The sequence below is a fragment of the Camelina sativa genome, chromosome 2 (assembly GCF_030686135.1).
Source record: "Camelina sativa cultivar CO46 ecotype springtype chromosome 2, ASM3068613v1".
NCBI classification, from domain to species: domain Eukaryota; kingdom Viridiplantae; phylum Streptophyta; class Magnoliopsida; order Brassicales; family Brassicaceae; genus Camelina; species Camelina sativa.
The window spans coordinates 13,531,761-13,552,328 of NC_141881.1; the positions used below are offsets into that span (position 1 = coordinate 13,531,761).

General features: G+C 37.8%; 2 pseudogenes; one reads left to right on the forward strand and one right to left on the reverse strand.

Annotated features, from left to right (window-relative positions):
* Positions 1-12,197: 12,197 nt before the first annotated feature.
* On the forward strand, positions 12,198-20,255 carry LOC147948558 (uncharacterized; annotated as a pseudogene).
* LOC147948559 (small nucleolar RNA R71) lies at positions 15,190-15,290 on the reverse strand (annotated as a pseudogene).
* Positions 20,256-20,568: the final 313 nt, after the last annotated feature.

The following is a 20,568-nucleotide window of genomic DNA, read 5'->3' on the forward strand; positions in this document are numbered from 1 at the left end:
ACTTTAATTTTAAAGATATTTTTAATGACTTAACACTTTAGTGCATATGATTAAGAAAAATCAAAACTTTGCCCATCGATTCAACATTTTATTTTTTTGTCGATGCTAGTTTCTCTGTTTGTCGAGCAATTAAAGACAATCGTGAAGAGTTTTCTATGGTCCTTATGTTTTGTGTAGCTGCTCCAAGTAGAGAAATTAATTTTTAGAATTGGTATTACGGCCATAACTATTAGAAGCAAAACCAATGAGCAAGCATATGGTATTATGGTGAATATAACTATTGGTAGAGGCCAAAATTATTAGAGACTTACTAAATGTTTTAGCAGTTCGAAACTAGAATATCTATTCGTAAGCAACATTTTTAATATGAGCTCATTTGGCACATGCTATATTAAGCTCTCGAACAGATGTCACCGCACGTGCAAACTTTTAATTTGCTACGACACTATACAACTGTCTCTTTCCTACTCTTACGTAAACCCCAATTTTTGGTTAGTTTTATTAACAATATATTTTATCAAAAATTTTAATTTGGAATTTTATTGTATTAAGTACGTAATTTGAATTCATTTTAAATTATAGTCTATATAGTACGATTTAAATATTTCTTTAATGGTTTACAAGTGTGAGTTGCACATTCGACACAAGAATCTTATACCAGCAATCACAAACAGAGTAGCTAGCTAATATAATAATCTTACGTTGATTACTCGTTTCAATTTTATTTGATAGAGCAACGTAACTTCGATCGGGACATTTTATGAATCCCATTTAAATATACCATAATGCATGTTATTGACTAAAAAACGAAAACATAAGTCTACTTTAAAAATAACATAAATCTGAATCTTATTTTTGCTAAAACTGATAAAAACTAAAAACATATATAATATTGTACAAAAAAAATTACATAGAAAGAAATTAATTCCAGACAAAAAGAAATATGCATGATATATCATTGTAAAATAAGAAAATGAATAACTATCAGTTAAGTTAAAATAATAAAAGTGTAAACAACTGGAAATCAGACTATAACAAACGAATAAATGATTCATTTAGCGTTCGAAGATCACAAATTTGAGTTTGTCTATTTTTTAGTAATGAAACATAAATATTTTTGAAACAACAAATATCAGAAAGTTCTATTTTGAGGCTGTCAACAAAAAATAAAATTCATTCATGGTCACATGAACGCATGTGACTACTGACACTGTGAGATTTGATCTCTTCGTGCGTGACTGAGAGAGCCCCAACCGCTGCTCCATTTCATCTCATGTGGCCTCACGTGCTGCTTTCTTCACTTCAACCTTCATTTTATTTTATTATTGACAGCTTTCAAACTTTGAATTTATTAAGAGGTCCAAAAATAAGAACATATACATCATAATTTTCTAAAGAGGAGACCATGGAACCTTCTTTCATACATTTGTATAGCTTATGGTTTGGGAATCTAGAGATTCTTAACTGATTTACGGTCACAAAACAAAACAAAACGAAATTTTTATTATTTTAAGTATAAACATACGTAATGGTTTTCTGATTTTCTAATCATTTGAATAAAAACATAAGAAAATATGATTTAGAAAAAATGATAGATATGTACAAAATAAACAAATCTAACTAATATATATATATATATATATATATATATACTATAGTGTTGTAAGCTGTTGCATACTATGGAACGAAACTTGATAACAATCCGAATATAAGCCAAACCAAACTGATCTGTAATTCATTCGGTTCCTCAACGAATCATAAATCTCCTAACCCAGATTATCCGATTGGAAGGATACACTCGAATAAAGTACCCATTCCCAAATTGCTAATACTCATCAATTGTTAAAATAAAAATAATCTTAATTAAATTATTAAATAAATCTATATATACATTTTTGGAGATATTTATAAAATAAATCTTGAAGTTGGCATATATTTACAGTCATACCATTGATATTAAATAATTAATTTAAAAACAAATTAACTCTACTTATATTTGATTTTTTTATCGAAACTAAGTGTTTTAAAAAATAACAAACATAATTGTAAATGTATACAGATTTTATTTCTTTATTTTATAAGGAGTTGATTGAAGAGGTATTATTGTTTAAAAATTTGAAAAACTAATTTGATAAAAAGTGACTTTTAGCCTCACATACTATATTTTACTTTCACGGGTTTCGTATGATAAGTTTTTACAGATTAAAAATCTTTGAATATGTTGCGTGATCCTACTAGCATGGCGGGTGTGGACTATAGAACCAACACAAAAACTATTAGTTTATTTCATATACTATAGATTTGTATTCATAGTTTGAAAAATTAACTTATAAATTATTTAGTATATGAACTACAAAATATTACACATACTACAACACATTCTTAATATTCCAAAAAAAAAAAATTGTATACACATAAAAATATACACTAACATACCATATAGGCATATATATCTGTTTAATTATAGAAAACAAAATTAAGTGTCTTAAAATTTTATATTCTATCTAATAATAAATTTAATGTAATTAGGTTATAAACTGTATAAACGTAAGAAGAAGAAAAAAAATTCTAAACAAAATTATAAATTAATTAGATAAAATTTAATTAATTAGGAATTTGAAAACTAAATAAATTAAAAATTATTATTTAAAATACATTAATATAGAATTTAGTTCCGCGGTGTACCGCGGGTGAAAACCTAGTATTATATTAAATATGATGTTAAAAGTTTGCAATTAACTTCTTCTTTTTAGTTAATGTTTTTCAATTATAAAATTTTCATTTTTTATAAAAATATTAAAAAATTATCATTTTCTGAAATATCTCAACCAAATTGAATTGAAATTTTATCTATGCTGGCGGCACCAACAAACATATAAAATATTACCGCAACGAAATTCATGCGATTTTACAAGAATCCTGCAACAAATGGTTAGATTAGTCCATCGATTTTATTTGTTTGTAAGCACTCATCACTATAATCCCAAAGTATAAATCTAAATTTTGTCAAAATCAGTATTCAAAATAAAAACATTACATAGTCTATATTGTATGTTGGGTGAAAATAATTTGTCGACTAATCAACGTGTGACAGTTGTTAAACTATGTGGTCGGTTGTCTAAAAGAGCTAAAAAGTTATTGATGATATTTAACCGGTTGTTAAGAAGACCGGCTCATTTGATGGAAGGTTCTAGACAACCTCCAAGGATCATAAACAACCTGCAAAAAGGCCTATCGACATATACAAGAAGTCTAATCCTTTTCTTTGGAGGACAAACAACCGACAAACAAGTAGAAACTAGCCATAAATAAAATAGGAAGTTATCAAAGGAAAAAACAAGAAAGCAGTTCCTACAAGGAATTAGGGTTAAGGAACTTATAAATAAGCGATCTCTCAAAGGGAGAAGGACACGAAAATAAGGAGCAAGTACAAGAGGCTTAGCAAAACCACAACAACCGACTTAAGAGCAAGATTAGGGTTCATAGTTGATTAGTTGTCGCTTGGTTCTTGTACTTGTTATCAACATCTTAATCAAGAAAGAAAGACTTTACGACCTAGATTTCTTGTTTTCTGTAGACTCTGACGAACCGGTTACTTTTGCTCAAACAATTGGCGCTAGAAGGAAGGGCTAGAGTAAACTACGTGAGATGACAGGAAATGGAGGTGACGCGACTAACATCGATGCGAATGTTTCTGCTCAGCTTGAAGCATTGACTACAAAGCTGAACGAGGCAGTACATAAGCTGACACAGATCGAAGCGGATAACGCTAAGTTACGGGAGGAAAACGCTTCGCTGGTATCAGCAGGGAAAACTCTTTACCGAAGCAAGCTCTAGATTTTGTGGCGTGCAAATCAACCAGATCATGATCTTAACGCGACTCCTAGAACCAATCAACCAACACCCAGGACAGGAGACGAACGACTGGATACTCTTCATTAGAAAAACAACAGAAAAAACCCTGACACAGGGCACACCCGTGAACCTCAATGGAGTGGAAACCTTGGATCGACAAGGAACCGGCAGTACACCACGCTTGATGAGAACCGAGCACGAGCCTTTCGCCAGGTCAACCGAAACCGCTTACTTGGAAGCTATGATTACAAAGCATTTAAGTGCATTATAAGTCATGATTGAGCAGTTACCTGGAGTGGCTCCACCGATCCGGAAAAGCAACTTACACTCATACGCTGATACACCTTTTCTGATGAAATTGCACTCACTGAGATGCCAAGAAAATTCACGTTACTAACAATGAAGATGTATGATGGAACATCCGACCTGGATAACCACGTAACACAATATAAGCAACGAATGTTCACAACAGCTATACAAAAATAGTGACCTTTACGAGATATGATAGAAGAGAGAGAGGAACCGTTACGTGCCGATATGTGACGTTTCAACAAAGAGAAAGTGTCGATACCCAATTGCAGCATGTCTACTGCAATTTCAGCGTTCAAAAGAGGCTTACTACCAGATGGTGACTTGTACAAAGAATTTACCAAATACCAATGTAGAACGATGGAGGATGTACTCTCACGTGCATGGGCACAAATAAAGTGGGAGGAAGACTCAGCTTATCGCCAATGACGTTCACCACGATCTGATTCTCGAGTGGTAAGGAATGAAAGAACTAGCAAAGACGATAAACCCTACCAAAGACCTCGAGATGAAAGCGCCAGGAATACGAGGAGAAACACACATCGACCACTGAGCGAAGTTGACGATGGAAAGCCTAAGTCATCAACATGGCCAGACATCAGTAACCTCTCGATCTCTCACGATTCTATAGTCAGTGTCTTAAGATAGAGGGGTGGAACCATAAGATGGCCTCAGAAAATGAAAACACCTGACGACAAGCGTGATACCTCGAAGTGATGCAAATTCCACAATGATCATGGTCATAGAACAGAGGATTGCATCACGTTGAGGATGAAGGTTAATGAACTACTAAAATAGGTCACTTGAGAGAATACTTGTTTGATAAAGCTCGTAATCATTTAGATGATGGAAGCAACCAACGAGCAGCAACTAAGCTCGCTCCTGCTTCGCCTCCAAAACATGATTGAGTCATCAATGTTATCTCAAGAGGTTCAGAAATAAGTGGAATAACTCACTCAGCTGCAATAAGAAACACCAGGTTTGTTAAGAATCATCAGAGCAAGGAGAAAGCTCCACAAGAAGATACACCAACATGCACCATAAGTTTCACAACTAATGAATTGGCATATTGACTCCGCATCACAATGCGCTAGTCATATCATTGACGGTAGCTAATTGTTTAATGAAGAGTATTGATCGACAATGGAAGCTCACCCAACGTCCTTTACATGCAAGCATACAAAGATTTAGGACTCGACGACGAAGGACTAACTCGAAAATCCATGCCATTAGTAGGATTCAGCGGTGAGGTGAAACAAACCGGAGGCAAAGTAACACTACAAGTGTATGCAGAGGGAGTCAACAAACATACAAAATTTCTAGTTGTAGATTGTGCTTCGGCATACAACATGATTATGGGACTTCATTGGATTCACGATATGGGAGTCATACCTTCAACTCTTCATAAAAAAAATTATGTTTCCTACCCTATGGGGAGTGACAAAAAAAAGATGGAGATCAAGAAAATTCACGATCATGTTATCAAACCGCCTTAAAAGGAAAGGGTCAACAATTGTATCAATTACATAATCCAGCATTGGCACCCCACAATGAAGAACCAGAATTGGAAAAACTTGACGAGATGCCATTATTAGACAGCAATCCTGAAAAGAGAGTGAGCATCGGATCAAAAATTCCTAGTGACATACGTAAGAGACTTGTTGATTTCTTAAGATCAAATGCAGATTGCTTTGCCTGGTCACACGCTGACATGCCTGGAATAGACCCGGATGTCATCATGCATCGTCTACATGTAGATCCAAACCACGAGTCGGTCAGACAAAGATGAAGAAAATTTGCACCTGTGCGCGACTTGATAATTAACAAGGAGATTCAAATCTATTAGATGCAGGATTCATTCGTGAGGTACAATATCCAAAATGGCTAGCCAACGTGGTGTTAGTTCGAAAAAAGAATGGAACGTAGCAAGTTTGTATTAATTTCACCGATCTTAATAAGGCATGTCCTAAAGATCTGTTTCCATTACCTCACATCGATAAGATGGTAGACGCTATTGTCGGACATCAACTAATAAGTTTCATGGATGCTTTTAGTGGTTACAATCAAATATTAATTCATCTATACGATCAAGAGAAAACATCATTCATGACTTCACAAGGCATATATTGTTACAAAGTTATGCAATTTGGTTTGAAAAATGCTGGCTCTACTTATCAAAGAATTGTGAACATGATGTTTGCCGATCAAATTGGACAGACTATGGTAGTTTATGTCAACGATATGTTGGTGAAATCGTTAGTAGCTGAAGATCACATTGTGCACCTACACCAAGCTTTTACTACACTACGCAAATACAACATGAAGTTAAACCCTTCAACATTAACTGCAATTCATCTACCACTAGGAAACTATGTGACCGGATAACCAGGATTGTCTCCCACACGCATAAAGAGGAACTTCTCTTGCCAATACTTGTCACAACGAGTCCTTGAGAGGTCATACATGAACAGTTCTTTGAATGAGGACCTCCTCTGTATCAGATATATGCTATTTTCGGTTTATATGCCTTTAAAAACTAGACAAAAAGAAGCTCTTCTATTGCAATATCCAGACCGCAAAGTTCTTCAAAGACTTGAATTGTAGTTAATATTCTCCATGCTTGCGGAGTACGTTGCAGGAGATATACTGAAGTGATTGGTAACCTTTGCAATCAACAAAGGAACTTCTGTGCGAAGGCCTAAAGCAAAGAGAGTTTCATGAACAACAAATTCATATGGATAGTTGCAATCGACACCAACTGTATCCAAAGGGACTCTCAGCACTATGGATGATGGGAGGTGGTAGGTTCTTTTGATCCTAGGGATGTCTTCTTCTTTCAAGATCGAAACAAAGCTGCCATTAATAGGAGGGTATGAAGCTACAACAGCTAGTGAAGATGACTCGGATAACTCAATAACATCATCAGGAAGGAATCTGTTGTAGCGATAAGCAACTAATGGATTCTCAACCACTGAATCATACATATATGATTGTGAATAGAAACTCAGCTCAAAAGTCATTCTCGGAATCAACCATCTATAAGTCTAATTAAACTGCTGGTTGCTTATTCTTAAATAGAAAGTGACAAGCAAAAAAGGGAAGGTCTTTGGGTACTCACCAAAGAAAGAAGCCGGTTGTAAGCAACTGTATCAAAAGAAAGTCACCTAAAAAAAGACAACATGAATAAAACATGGGGTTGTGAATAAAGGAAGATTTGGAGGTTGATTTAGAAGAAACAACAACAACCGTTAATACTACAAAAATAACAATGGTCATGACCTAAGTTTGGTAACAAATCTACACAACTACAAGTTGCAAAAAAAAGAAATTGTTTATATCGACGATAGTAGCTCATCGGTGGAAACAAAAAACACATGTGGTTAAAACTCAAATGAGTAAAGAATTATCAAAAGAATAATTAATAAAAAAAAATAGAAAGAAGATGAATACAAGAATTTGCAGTAAAAACGAAGCTGAGAGTTACGTATTCCTTTCTTGGAAGAGAGCGGCGACCATCTTTTGGTGTTGCTGGAAAAATGCCTTACATAGTATCTTAAATATTAGGGTTGTGAAGGATGTATATCCAAAGGCCCATTTTGGATAAAAATAATGTGGCCCATTAACTCTCGTTCACTTTTCTTGGGATTGTGGGGACCATGTACAAAAAGGAGCCTACAAAAAAAGATACCTACAAACAAACTCCATTATTTACACATCCTCCGTTATTTTATGACATACCAAAAAAAGTGAAGAAATTGGAGTTGCTATCAAAAGATGTTTTGTACATATTGCAAAAAATCTCTTAGAAGTTATCAAATTCTTTAATATATATCGATTAATGACAACTTTCATCGGTTGTTAAATAGTTGTGAGAGAGTTGAATAAATGGAGGGTTGTAAAATAACGTATAGAAATATCTTAAATAATATTCTATGTACTATTCCCTAATACTTGTACTATCAATACCAAGGCTTGAAGAAGAGTTTCATTCAAACTTGAGTAAGTGAGTTTGAGTAAGAGTCTTAAGATTCTTTGTAATCCTTTGAGTGTTTCAATAATAAAGCTTATCCCTTTGTATAAAGATCTTTCTTATATTCTTACATAATCATTTCCAAATACTTCCTAAACACTTAGCATTGATCCTAAAAACCTCCTAAGTGGTTGTACCACTATGTGTGTGTAATTGTGGTATCAGAGCCATGGCAGTCGAAACTCTAGCTCTTCTCTTTCAGAGAGGTAATACACCATGACGTTGTCTTTGACCATGCTAGTATGAAAGTATGCTCTTTGGTTGCCATATTAATGGATCCTCCACATCAGAAATTTAACTATGCTAAGATAAAACGGTATGGAAAAAAATTTCTATGAGGTTGTGATGCTCAAAGTACCTTGAGGCTTTTTGGTATAGTTAATGTGTTGTCTTGATTTGTGTAGCTAAGCACCTCTGGATTGATTTCTCTATATTTGTAGCACATAAAAGAAAATAAGGAGACAACTTATGGATTGTTATTACTTCAAAGGCTAAGAAGAGAGTTATAGTATTCTGTCTTGGTTTCTGGTTCTATCATATATTATGGAAAGTTCATCTTCATTGTCTAAAGCTCCCTCTTTTCGACGATCAAATTCTAAAAAGTTAATTACTTATATGAAGTAGAGTATGTGAGTGATGATAGTAAAGTCCCTATTACCCAACTCCCATTACTTAATCCTTACAAAGCTTTCACCAAACCAAATTACACTTTTCCAAAAACTCATTCGTCAAGTGTTCGTCCCAAACAAGCACATGCAAAGGAGCTCGTTCTAGCATCTTCGTTAGAACAACATCTCATCCCGGCGACAGAAATAGAACAAATGATTCCCCTCAGAATCAATGAAGGCATGATACATCATTTGCGAACTCAAAGATATACTCATCTTCACTATGGAGCGATATGTTTGGCGCTAACACTTCATGGCTGAAAAGGCTTACCAGTTGTAGCATGGGTAGCTCTCCTTGACACCTGATACAGGGAATATCAGCACGCTTGCATTGCAACTATCCAGACAACACTAAATGTTGGCACTGTTTTCATCACCCTCTTTCCAAATTTCAACGTGGCATTGGAAGACCCTCAAATATATCAGAACATGCAAATCCATCTGCAAATCATAGGCGCTCCACAAATTGGAAATACGTATGCAGCAACACTCCACCATCAAATGGTGTATAGAGTCCAAAATCATACAATAGACTTAAGTCTCCCAAGAGATACTGAAGATGCGCTACTCATACAATTGGAGTCACAGCATAGCCCATCGTGCATCCATATTCCTAGACAAATTCCTAGAGATGAGCTTGTCAAGTTACTTCCAGAATCATGGGTTACCAATTATGAAAGACTCCATGACCGGAGCACCGAAATACAATCGGTGGATTTCTTCTATTCAAAGAAGAAAAGATGGATCTGTAGAGATTGCTTTTAAGCAACAAGAAGAAAAGTCAAGACCAACGGCTTTCTGCACAGAGAAGAGGTACTACTAAGTTACATGTTCGGACCCCCATCCCAGGATTGTATTATGGTGGCTCAACTCCCACAATACCTAATAGAGAAGAGGTACAACTAAGTTACATGTTCGGACCCCCATCCCAGGAGGATTCACCATTTCCATCCAAGGAGTTTGAAGATAACAATATAAAGCACTCATGAAAAATTCGGAATCCAAATATTAAGAACCTAGATGGTTCAGTGAAGCAGATCAGCGCCGCATAAGCAACATTGAACTAGCAGTCGGAGAACGCCGCAACCCAAAACCATCTCTTAAGCTAGATTGACAAAAAGGTAACCATCATGGACCATTCCATTAAAGAACTCACCAAAAAGATAACCTCTCTCCACCGAGAACTTCTCCACCTTGCAACTATTGTCTCCATAAACTCTCCCCTCATGTCCCAAAAACACTCCGAGCTAAAGTCCCTTAAAGCTCAGTTAAACTCCTTACAAAACCAACCCAAAACCCAACCACCAATGTCATATGACATTTTCACACCATATCCTATCTACACACCACCTTACACAGCCTAAACACAACCTTAGTCTTTTTCCCAAGACCCAAGTATATTCGGAGCATCCTCCTTCTTACCAACAAAAGTTGTTTATGAACAATAGTCTACCAAAAAGAAAAAGCTAATAGAAAAAAGAACAGGGAAGGAAGCCATACTTGAACCACCCAAACCTTGACCGAGACATCAAAATATCAAGACCAACCCAAAACCAGCAAAGCGCAATTCATGGTGGAGCATGCTAATCCAATCACTGTTTACTCGAGAAGGTCGCAAAACAAGAAAAAGACTTTCTCAAGAAAGTATTATGAAAAAGGCTCCAACAACACTAAAGGATGAGAATGATGAGGTCATAATCCCACACTTTATGATGGTTGAAGCTGATGTGGTTGAAGAAGACATAGAAAGTGGCGGTGGAAACATATATGAAGAAACTCAAGAAACTGGACGAAATCAGACAGAAGGAAATCTGCGGTTTAGTACAGAACCACATAAGGGTTTCTCTTTTGATGACGTTCCCCCTTCAAAATGGCGCGACAAAGTATATGAGATGCATGCATGGCTAACAGAACAACAACTCAACCCAGGAGCCATTTTGCCTATATCGATTGATAAACTGGTGGCTAAATTCCAAGGATGTCTCAGGCAATAGTGGATAAGCCTATGTCAATATCGACAATTACAAATCAGACAATCTCCAACAATCGATGCCTTGGTGGGACACATCGACAATAAATTTCTTGGCACATGGGATCATTATATTATCCAAGCGAGAGAAGAGTATCTTAGCATGTGATGTTGTACCTTCAATACAAAGGATCTTGAAAGACATTATGAGCGAATGTCAAAGAGATTTTATGCCTTGAATGGGATAGATGACGACAATCTAAAGTTGGCGTACCTGAATTCACTTCCAGAACCACTTGGAAATGAAACGTCACGGATATTGTCTTTCAAGAATATGCCTCTCAATCAAGCTTCACTTGGAGAAATATATCAAATTTCTCTGGCAGCCCTTGAAAAGCTATGCAACCACCAGAAGTTTTTCAAACAGCTTCAAGAACAAGGAAAGCTTCAAGGAAAAGCATGTGATCGGCCAGAACTCACTATCAAATGCAGAGACAAGAAATGTCATTGTTCTACAAGTCTTGGAAAATAAAAGAGCTATAGAAGCAAGTGGCAGAAGAAATATCCAAAGCTATCTTCTAGAAAGAAATGGAAATTCTTTAGGAAGAAAACTCGAAGAGGCTTCAAAAAATCAGACATATGTTACATCTGCAAGAAGAAGGGACATTATGCGAAATAATGTCCTAACAAGAAGAAGAGAGACAACCTCCTTGGCTACTTAGCACAAGTTGAAGATATTGATGACTCGGATATTGAATCCATCTTTTCCCTTGATGATGAACCGACATATGATACAGTTCTTGCAATGGATATGGAGTTTGAAGATGAATCTTCAGAAGAGGATACTTGAGATGAAGACGAAAGACGACCAATTCATGTTGTTCTACACATTCGATTTCTGCAAAGTAGAACAATCACATCAAGAAGAATTGGTGTATCTAACCCAACCATCCCCAAATGCCAAGATCTACATCTTCCCAAACAAGTATGATAAACCAATACCGGTCATTGCCTATTTTGACACTGGAGTTGTATCATCCATCATCAAACCAGACCTCCTCCCAGCCTCACATTGGAAATCATGTTCAGTCGCTTTCAAAGCAGCCAACGGCCAGATATTCCATATCTCTCTTATCATCAAGCCAATTTTCATCCAACTTTTCCCCGGATACATGATTAAATCTAAAGTGTATGGTTCTGAACTCCCTAGAAAGGACTTTATACTTGGATTTGATATCCTTCATAGTCTTCAGAGAGTTTTGTGGCACCCGAAAGGTCTCAAGCACAAAAGCAGCTGCAACCTTGGACAACGGTGTCTCATCTGTACCCTATGGAGATACTTAATCCCATAAAAAAAATTGCAAAAATGTCTTGCGCCACCTCTCATTCGGAGTTTCTCACAAAATGCTCATCTCCTTTGTGGAAGAATCCGGATTTCTTCATATCCTTACCTTTCAAGAAGAATGAAGATATCAACCCAACTAAAGCAAGTCACCCAGGATTGAACCCGGATCACTACAATCTTGCACTCGAATAGATTGACCAACTCCATAAAAAAGACCTCATTGAGAAGACCACTTTACCTTGGGCATGTGAAGCACACTATGTCAACAAACGGGTTGAACAGGTGCAAGGAAAACTCAGATTAGTCATCAACTACCAACCACTCAACCATTTCCTTGCCGATGACAAGTTTCCTTTGCCAAAGAGAGAAGTATTATTCCAAAAACTCCCGCAAGCACAAATCTTCTCCAAGTTTGACTTAAAAGTAGGATTTTGGCAGCTTGGAATCAAACCAGAGGACAGACCAAAGACGGGATTTTCTGTACCAGATCGCCATTACCACTGGAAAGTCATGCCTTTTGGACTTAAGGTAGCTCCTTCGTTATTCCAAAAAGCTATGATCAAGATATTTAAGCCTATCCTCCCAAATGCGCTGGTGTATATCGAAAATATTCTGCTATTCTCGTCAAACATAGATTCCCACACTTCATTATTGGCAAAGTTCCATGGTATCGTACAAAATAACGGTATTATGCTATCTGAAAAGAAGATGGTGATCAGAGAAACGGAGATTGATTTTTTGGGTATGCACATTTCCAAGGGAGAATATTACCTCCAACCTCACATTGCCACCCAACTCAATGACTTTCGAGATGAAAGACTATCTTTCAAGCAAGTCCAACAGTTTCTGGGGATTGTCAATTATATGTCGGATTTCATTCATGGTCTTGCAAAACATATATCAGTTCTCTCTGCTCAACTCAAGAAAGATGCCCCTCCTTGGAGCCAGAAATGCACAGAAGCAGTAAAGGAATTGAAGAAAATTTGCACAACCTTACCAGCTCTGAAAATCCCAGCATGGAGCAATATGGAACAATTTGGATCATTTTGGAGCATTTTACCGAAGGAAATCAAGTTGGAGTCGGATCAGAGTCAGAGCATCGATCGACACCACCTAAAAGGGCATCGATCGACACTCATGTTTATCCGACGAGAGAACAAGAATTGGAAGTTTTACAAATTTGCCCAAAGTCTTCTCTAATTGCAACATAAGCCCCTGGACGTGTTTTAGGATGTATATATATTGTTTTTGGGTTTAAGAAACCCTTAAGTTATCTTCTAGCAGTTTTTGAGAGAAAGGATATTGAGAGCTTTTGGGAGAGATAGATCTGAATTCTTTTGTAGAGAGAAGATTTCTTGAACTCCCTCTTTTACTTTTTAATATCTATTGCATGTTATTCAGAAATATGATTTGTTCTTTATTTAACATGTCTGAGTAATTTGCTTGTTAGGTTTAGGGTTTTTCACAGGGTTTTTATGATTTATTAGATCTAAGATTTTTAGGGTTCTTAATTTTTTATGATCTTCATCCTTGGTTGTTCTTCACAATAATTCTTGATTGATCACCTAGAATTGTTATCTTAGGGAAATAAATTGATATGAGAATATAATTGTTTTCCTGATTAAACCATTGATGAACAAAATTACTTTTTCCAAAGAGATTTGAATTAGTGATTTTGTGAACTTATCTAAACCTGTTCTTAAGGCTGATTTTTAACTTAGAATTTTAGAAAGAGATTTGGATTTTCTGGTTTTAAATTTAGATATTATTTGCAGTGAGAACTGATTTAATTTACCAAAAGTTTAGAGTTCTAGATCTGATCTTTATTGCTTGAACCTTAATTAATTTATCTGATTTAATATTTCATAATTTCCTGAGAAATTCACTAGGCGTAGCTCTTTTGATTTTCTGAATTCATAACACTTTCATTTAAATATTTGCACTGCTTTATTTTAATTCAATTTAACTTGTTTAGCGTAATTTACAAAACTTTATAATCTATTGTGTTTAAACTTGAGTCTCTGTGGATTCAACCCCTAAGTACTGCAGTGATCTCTTGTTTGAGAGAGTAGCTCTAGGGATTAATTTGAGCTTATCAAATTTTGGCGCTGTTGTCGGGGACTCTCTGATTCTACCATTAGATTTAAGTTTTTAATTTCGTCTAAACTTTTCTTTTTATTTTCTACTTACACGTTTTTGTTTTTCTTCTCTTTGGTGTTTCAGGTGCATGCCTCCTAGACCTCACACAAGGAGCAACAAGTCTGGTCCTACTGTGAATTTGTCAAACCAAGAGTTGGGAAAACTTGAGCGTGAGAACAGTAAAGCAGCCAAGTCTCTGAAGATGGTTAATCCGATCATTCTGATGCGTGATGAGGCTGGTGTTTTGAGGGATCAAGAGGGCCACTTGCACAATGAGCAGGGCCAAAAGCTTGATGCTGAAGGAAACGTGATTGCTGAACCTGTTGTCAACGAGCAGACTGTCGTGAACCAGCAAGCTGGTGTCGTTGATGATCCGAATCTTGGTGTCAATCAACACCAACCAGGTGGCATCGATCGACACCCACCTGCTGCAGACGGACGTGGAGCTGCCAACCACGTACAAAACCCAGTTTGAAGATAGGAGCAAAACCGGGATCTGATCAGGACCATTGCTGACTACAACCGAGCTGATTTGGTGTATGAGAACCGGTCCGCTATTGTTCCTCCTCCATTCCAGAGGAACGATTTTGAGTTGAAACCTGCGTACTTTCAACTAGTTGAGCAGAGACCTTTCTCTGCTTTGCCCAATGAGAAGCCCTTGGACCATATTGAGCATTTTGAGGATCTGGTGACTAACATCAAGGCTAATGGGGTGACTGAGGACTACATCTTCTGCAAACTCTTCCCTTACTCACTTGCGGGAGAGGCATCTCAGTGGTTGAAATAGCTGCCAGCTGGATCATTGACAAGCTGGCGTGATGTCAAGGTGGCCTTCCTTAACTACTTCTATGATGATGCAATGTCGGATGAGTTGAGAATCAAGTTGTCTTCTTTCAAGCAAAGACCAGATGAAGCTTTCAAAGCAGCTTGGGTGAGATTCAAGGCTTACCAAAGGGACTGTCCACACCATGGTTTCTCAAAGGTTCAACTGCTAAGTGTCTTCTTCAGAGGGTGTGACTGGGAGTATCAGTTGGCTTTAGATGCTGCAAGTCATGGGAATTTCAAGACAAGATTGCCAGTAGATGCTGAATGTTTGATTGAGAACTTAGCTGCTAGCAATAGTACTAAGAGAGCAGATGCTGAAAGGAAGAGATTACATGGAGGATATGATTCAAACCAGTTAGCTTCTGTTAATGCTAAGCTGGATTCAGTGCATAATCTCCTTGTGGGTAAGAAATCTGTTCATTTTGCTGCTGAAGTTGAGACATATGAGCCAGAACCTGATCAAGGAAATCATGAGGAAGAAGAGGTGAATTATGTCTATGGGAATCAGGGACAACGGTTTGGAAATCAGCAAGGTAGCAGACCTTACACTGGAAACAGCCAGCGCAATAACTTTCTGGGCAATTCTTCTGGTTTCACACCCAAACCTGAATATCAAAAGCAGCAACAAAACAGTGGATTAACAAGGACTTATGGCAACTATTCATATCAATCTCCACCTCCTAAGTCAGCTGAGACTAGTAAGATGGAAGCTATGCTTGAGCAGCTTTTGCAAGGTCAAGAGCAAATGACAGTGACTTTCAATGAGAAGCTGGATAATGTCTACACTGATCTTAATGGGAAGTTTGAAGCTTTGAACATTCATGTCAAGAAGCTGGAAAGTCAGGTTGCGCAGACTGCTGGGTCTGTAAAAAGGCAAGAAGGTTATCTTCCTTCAAGAAATGAATCAAATCCTAAACATTCTTGCAATGCAGTGACTTTAAGAAGTGGCAAACAACTCCATCCTATACCCCAGAAGAATCAAATTGATGATCTACAGGAGTTGATTGATATAGAAGACGAAGAGGATGTTTCTGCTGAGCCAGTATCGACCAATACACAGGAGCATGGGTCAACTCCCACACCATTCGAAGTTTCGGACAAAATCCCAGAAAACGGTGTCGATCGACACCAACCAGGTGGCATCGATCGACACCAGCTACGGACACAAACTGCGAATGCGAAATCTCTTGCTCCAGTTACAGAAAGAGTTTACACACCTAAGGTTCCATTCCCAAAGAATCCAAGGAAGTCAAAACAAGAGCTAGATGATGCTAAGTGCAAAGCCATGATGGATAAGCTTATTCTTGAGTTGCCTTTTGTTGATGTTGTTAAGACTTCTCCAATGCTTAGGAGATATGTCAAGAGGATGGTAACCAAGGATTTTAATGCTGAGCAGGGAGTTATGATGATATCAGCCCAAGTCAGTGCCATCATTCAGAACAAGATCACAGAAAAACTTCCTGATCCAGGGAGCTTTGTTCTTGATTGCACTATCTTCACATACAGATTTGCTAGATCTTTGTGTGATCTTGGTTCTAGTGTCAACCTCATGCCAAGATCAGTAGCACTCAGCCTGGGAATGACAGACTTCCAGCCTACTAAGCTCAATCTCATCCTTGGTGACCGGTCCGTTCGTATTCTAGATGGTGTTCTTGAAGATGTTCCAATTAAGATTGGTGAATGCTTGATACCTACTGATTTTGTGGTGTTAAAGTATGAGGAGGAACCCAAGGACCCTCTTATTCTGGGAAGATCATTTTTAGCCACTGCTGGAGCTATAATTGATGTCAAGAAGGGTCAGATTAGTCTCAATATTGGTGATTTACAAATGCGCTTTGACATGGAGAAGCTGGTTAAGAGGCCAACCATTGATGGCCAGACATTCTATGTAGACACATTGTCTAATCTGGCTGAAGAGATATTCCAGGAGCTGCATCCTGAGGATCCATTAGAGAGAGCGTTGGTTGCTTTTGCTGAAGAAGTTGAGCATTTAGATGACATTGCTGCTGGGTATGTCAAACTGCTTGATGCTAATGAAAAAGTGAAGAATTGGTTAGTACTTCTTCACAAGCTGCAAAGGTTTCTGATTGGAGTCTTGAAAAAGCTCCAAAGCTTGATCTCAAGCCACTTCCTACAGGTTTAAGTTATGCATTTCTAGGTGAGAACTCTTCTTATCATGTTATTGTTAGTGCTTCCTTAAACAATGCAGAGCTCACTTTATTGCTAAGCAAGCTGCGCAAGTTTCGCAAGGCTCTTGGCTATTCTCTTGATGATATTGCAGGAATCTCTCCAGACTTGTGTATGCATAGGATTCATCTTGAGGAAGGAGCTAAGACATCTATTGAGCATCAAAGGAGGCTGAATCCGAATTTGCAAGATGTTATCAAGAAAGAGATCATGAAGCTGCTGAATGCTGGGATCATCTATCCAATTTCTGACAGCAATTGGGTTAGTCCGGTACATATTTTTCCTAAAAAGGGTGGAGTCACAGTGGTGAAGAATGACAAGAATGAGCTGATCCCTACAAGGAAAATTACTGGTCATCGGATGTGCATAGACTACAGGAAGCTGAATGCTTAAACAAGGAAAGATCACTTCCCACTTCCTTTCATTGACCAGATGCTGGAGAGGTTAGCTAATCATCCATACTACTGCTTTTTGGATAGTTACTCAGGCTTCTTCCAGATTCCTATTCATCCTGATGACCAAGAGAAGACCACCTTCACTTGTCCCTATGGTACCTTTGCCTACCGCAGAATACCTTTTGGTCTCTGTAATGCTCCTGTAACATTTCAGAGATGCATGATGTCAATCTTCACTGATATGATTGAAGATTATATGGAGGTGTTCATGGATGATTTTTCAGTTTATGGATCTTCATTCAAAAGCTGTTCGGATAATCTCTGTAAGGTGCTTAACTGGGAAAAATGTCATTTTATGGTTAGAGATGGCATAGTACTTGGCCATAGGGTTTCAGAAGCTGGAATAGAGGTTGACCGCGCTAAGATAGAGGTGATGACAAGTCTTTAACTACCAGAGAATGTGAAGGCAGTGAGAAGCTTTCTTGGACATGCAGGGTTCTATAGGCGCTTTATCAAAGATTTCAGCAAGATAGCAAGACCACTTTCTACTTTGTTGTGCAAAGATGTCAAGTTTGAATTCACTGATGAATGTCGCATAGCCTTTGAGAGGATTAAGCAGGAGCTTGTGAGTGCACCTATTGTTCAGCCACCAGATTGGGATCTTCCATTTGAAGTAATGTTTGATGCTAGTGACTTTGCAGTGGGAGCAGTGCTGGGACAAAGAAAAGATAAGAAGCTTCATGCAATCTACTATGCAAGCAGGACACTTGATGAGGCACAAAGAAATTATGCAACAACAGAGAAGGAGTTGTTAGCTGTGGTGTTTGCTTTTGAGAAGTTTAGATCTTATCTGGTTGGTTCAAAAGTCATTGTTCATACTGATCATGCTGCGTTAAGGTACTATGCAAAAGAAGGATGCTAAGCCTAGACTTTTGAGATGGATTCTTCTTCTAAAAGAGTTTGACATTGAAGTGAGGGATAAGAAGGGGATAGAAAATGGTGTTGCTGATCATTTTTCCAGGATTAGGATTGATGATGATGTCCCAATTCGTGATTGTCTACCTGAAGAGCATGTTTATTTTGTTGATACTGGGTTTCAGACTGAAGAATCGAAGGTTTTGTCTTCGGATGCGTATGGTATCGATCGATACCAACTAGGTGGCATCGATCGACACCCTTTTTTCCCGAAACAGATTGGTCAAATGATGGAGATTTAGCTGTTGTGGCTAGCTCCAATCAACCTTGATATGCTGATATTGCCAATTATCTTGCTGCAGAAGTAGAACCAGACAAATTTACAGGCTATCATAAGAAGAGGTTCTTGAGAGAGCTAAGGAGATATTATTGGGATGAGCCTTATTTGTATAAGCATTGCAGTGATGGTGTTTACAGAAGATGTCTAGCTGAGACTGAAGTTCCTGATGTTCTATTCCACTGCCATGGGTCAGATTATGCTGGACACTTTGCTACTTTCAAGACAGTGTCTAAGGTTCTACAAGCTGGGTTTTGGTGGCCAACAATGTTCAAGGATGCTAATGAGTTTGTCTCTAGATGTGATGCTTGTCAGCGGAAAGGTCAGATTAGTAAGAGGCATGAGATGCCACAAAACTTTATCCTTGAGGTTGAAGTTTTTGATTGTTGGGGCATTGACTTTATGAGACCTTTCCCTTCTTCTTACAAGAATCAATACATCCTAGTGGCTGTTGAGTATGTCTCCAAGTGGGTTGAAGCAATTGCAAGTCCAACGAATGATTCTGCTGTGGTTCTTAAGCTGTTTAAGACCATTATCTTCCCGCGTTTTGGAGTTCCTAGAATTGTCATCAGTGATGGAGGTAAGCACTTTATCAATAAAGTGTTTGAGAAGCTGCTGAAAAAGTATGGTGTTCAACATAGAGTGGCTAGTCCATATCATCCTCAGACCAGTGGACAAGTTGAAGTCTCCAACAGGCAGATAAAGAAGATTCTAGAGAAAACAGTGGGTGTTACAAGAAAGGATTGGGCTATGAAGCTTGATGATGCACTTTGGGCTTATAGAACTGCTTATAAAACACCACTTAGCACTACACCTTTTCATCTGCTTTATGGGAAAGCATGTCATCTACCAGTGGAGTTAGAGCACAAAGCAGCCTGGACAGTTAAGTTGATGAATTTTGATGCCAAGACAGCTTTAGAGAGAAGGTTAGTGCAGTTGAATGAGTTGGATGAACTGAGGTTTCATGCATTTGAGAATTCCAAACTGTACAAAGAGAGGACCAAGGCTTATCATGATAAGAATATCATCTCCAGACACTTTGAGCCTAATGACCAGGTTCTCCTTTACAATTCCCGCTTGAAGCTGTTTCCTGGAAAGCTGCGTTCCCGCTGGTCTGGTCCTTTTACTGTTCAAGAAGTCAGACCATATGGAGCTATTGTGCTGTTGAACTCAAAAGGGGAGAAATTTACTGTTAATGGCCAAAGGGTGAAACACTATTGGGCAAAAGCTGAGATACCAGACGGACACATTGTGCGTTTCGATGATGCACCCTCTGCCTAATCCGCTGCCAAGTCAAGCTAATGACTTAAAACAAGCGCTGAGTGGGAGGCAACCCACTGGTAGGATTTAATTATTTTTGAATTTTTGCTTTTAGGATTACTAACATATTAATTTTATTGTTTTGAGTTTTCATTGTTTTAGGCAAAGTTTCGATTATCATTGATCAGAGCTACCATCGACCGATACCATTTAAATGGGCATCGGGCGACGCTATTATGGACCAAGATGAGAAAACGGGCCATCGGGTTTGATTTTGCTGGGTTTCAATCGAGTGGGCTTGAATCGAAAATGGGCCGGGTCCGACAGAAGAAGC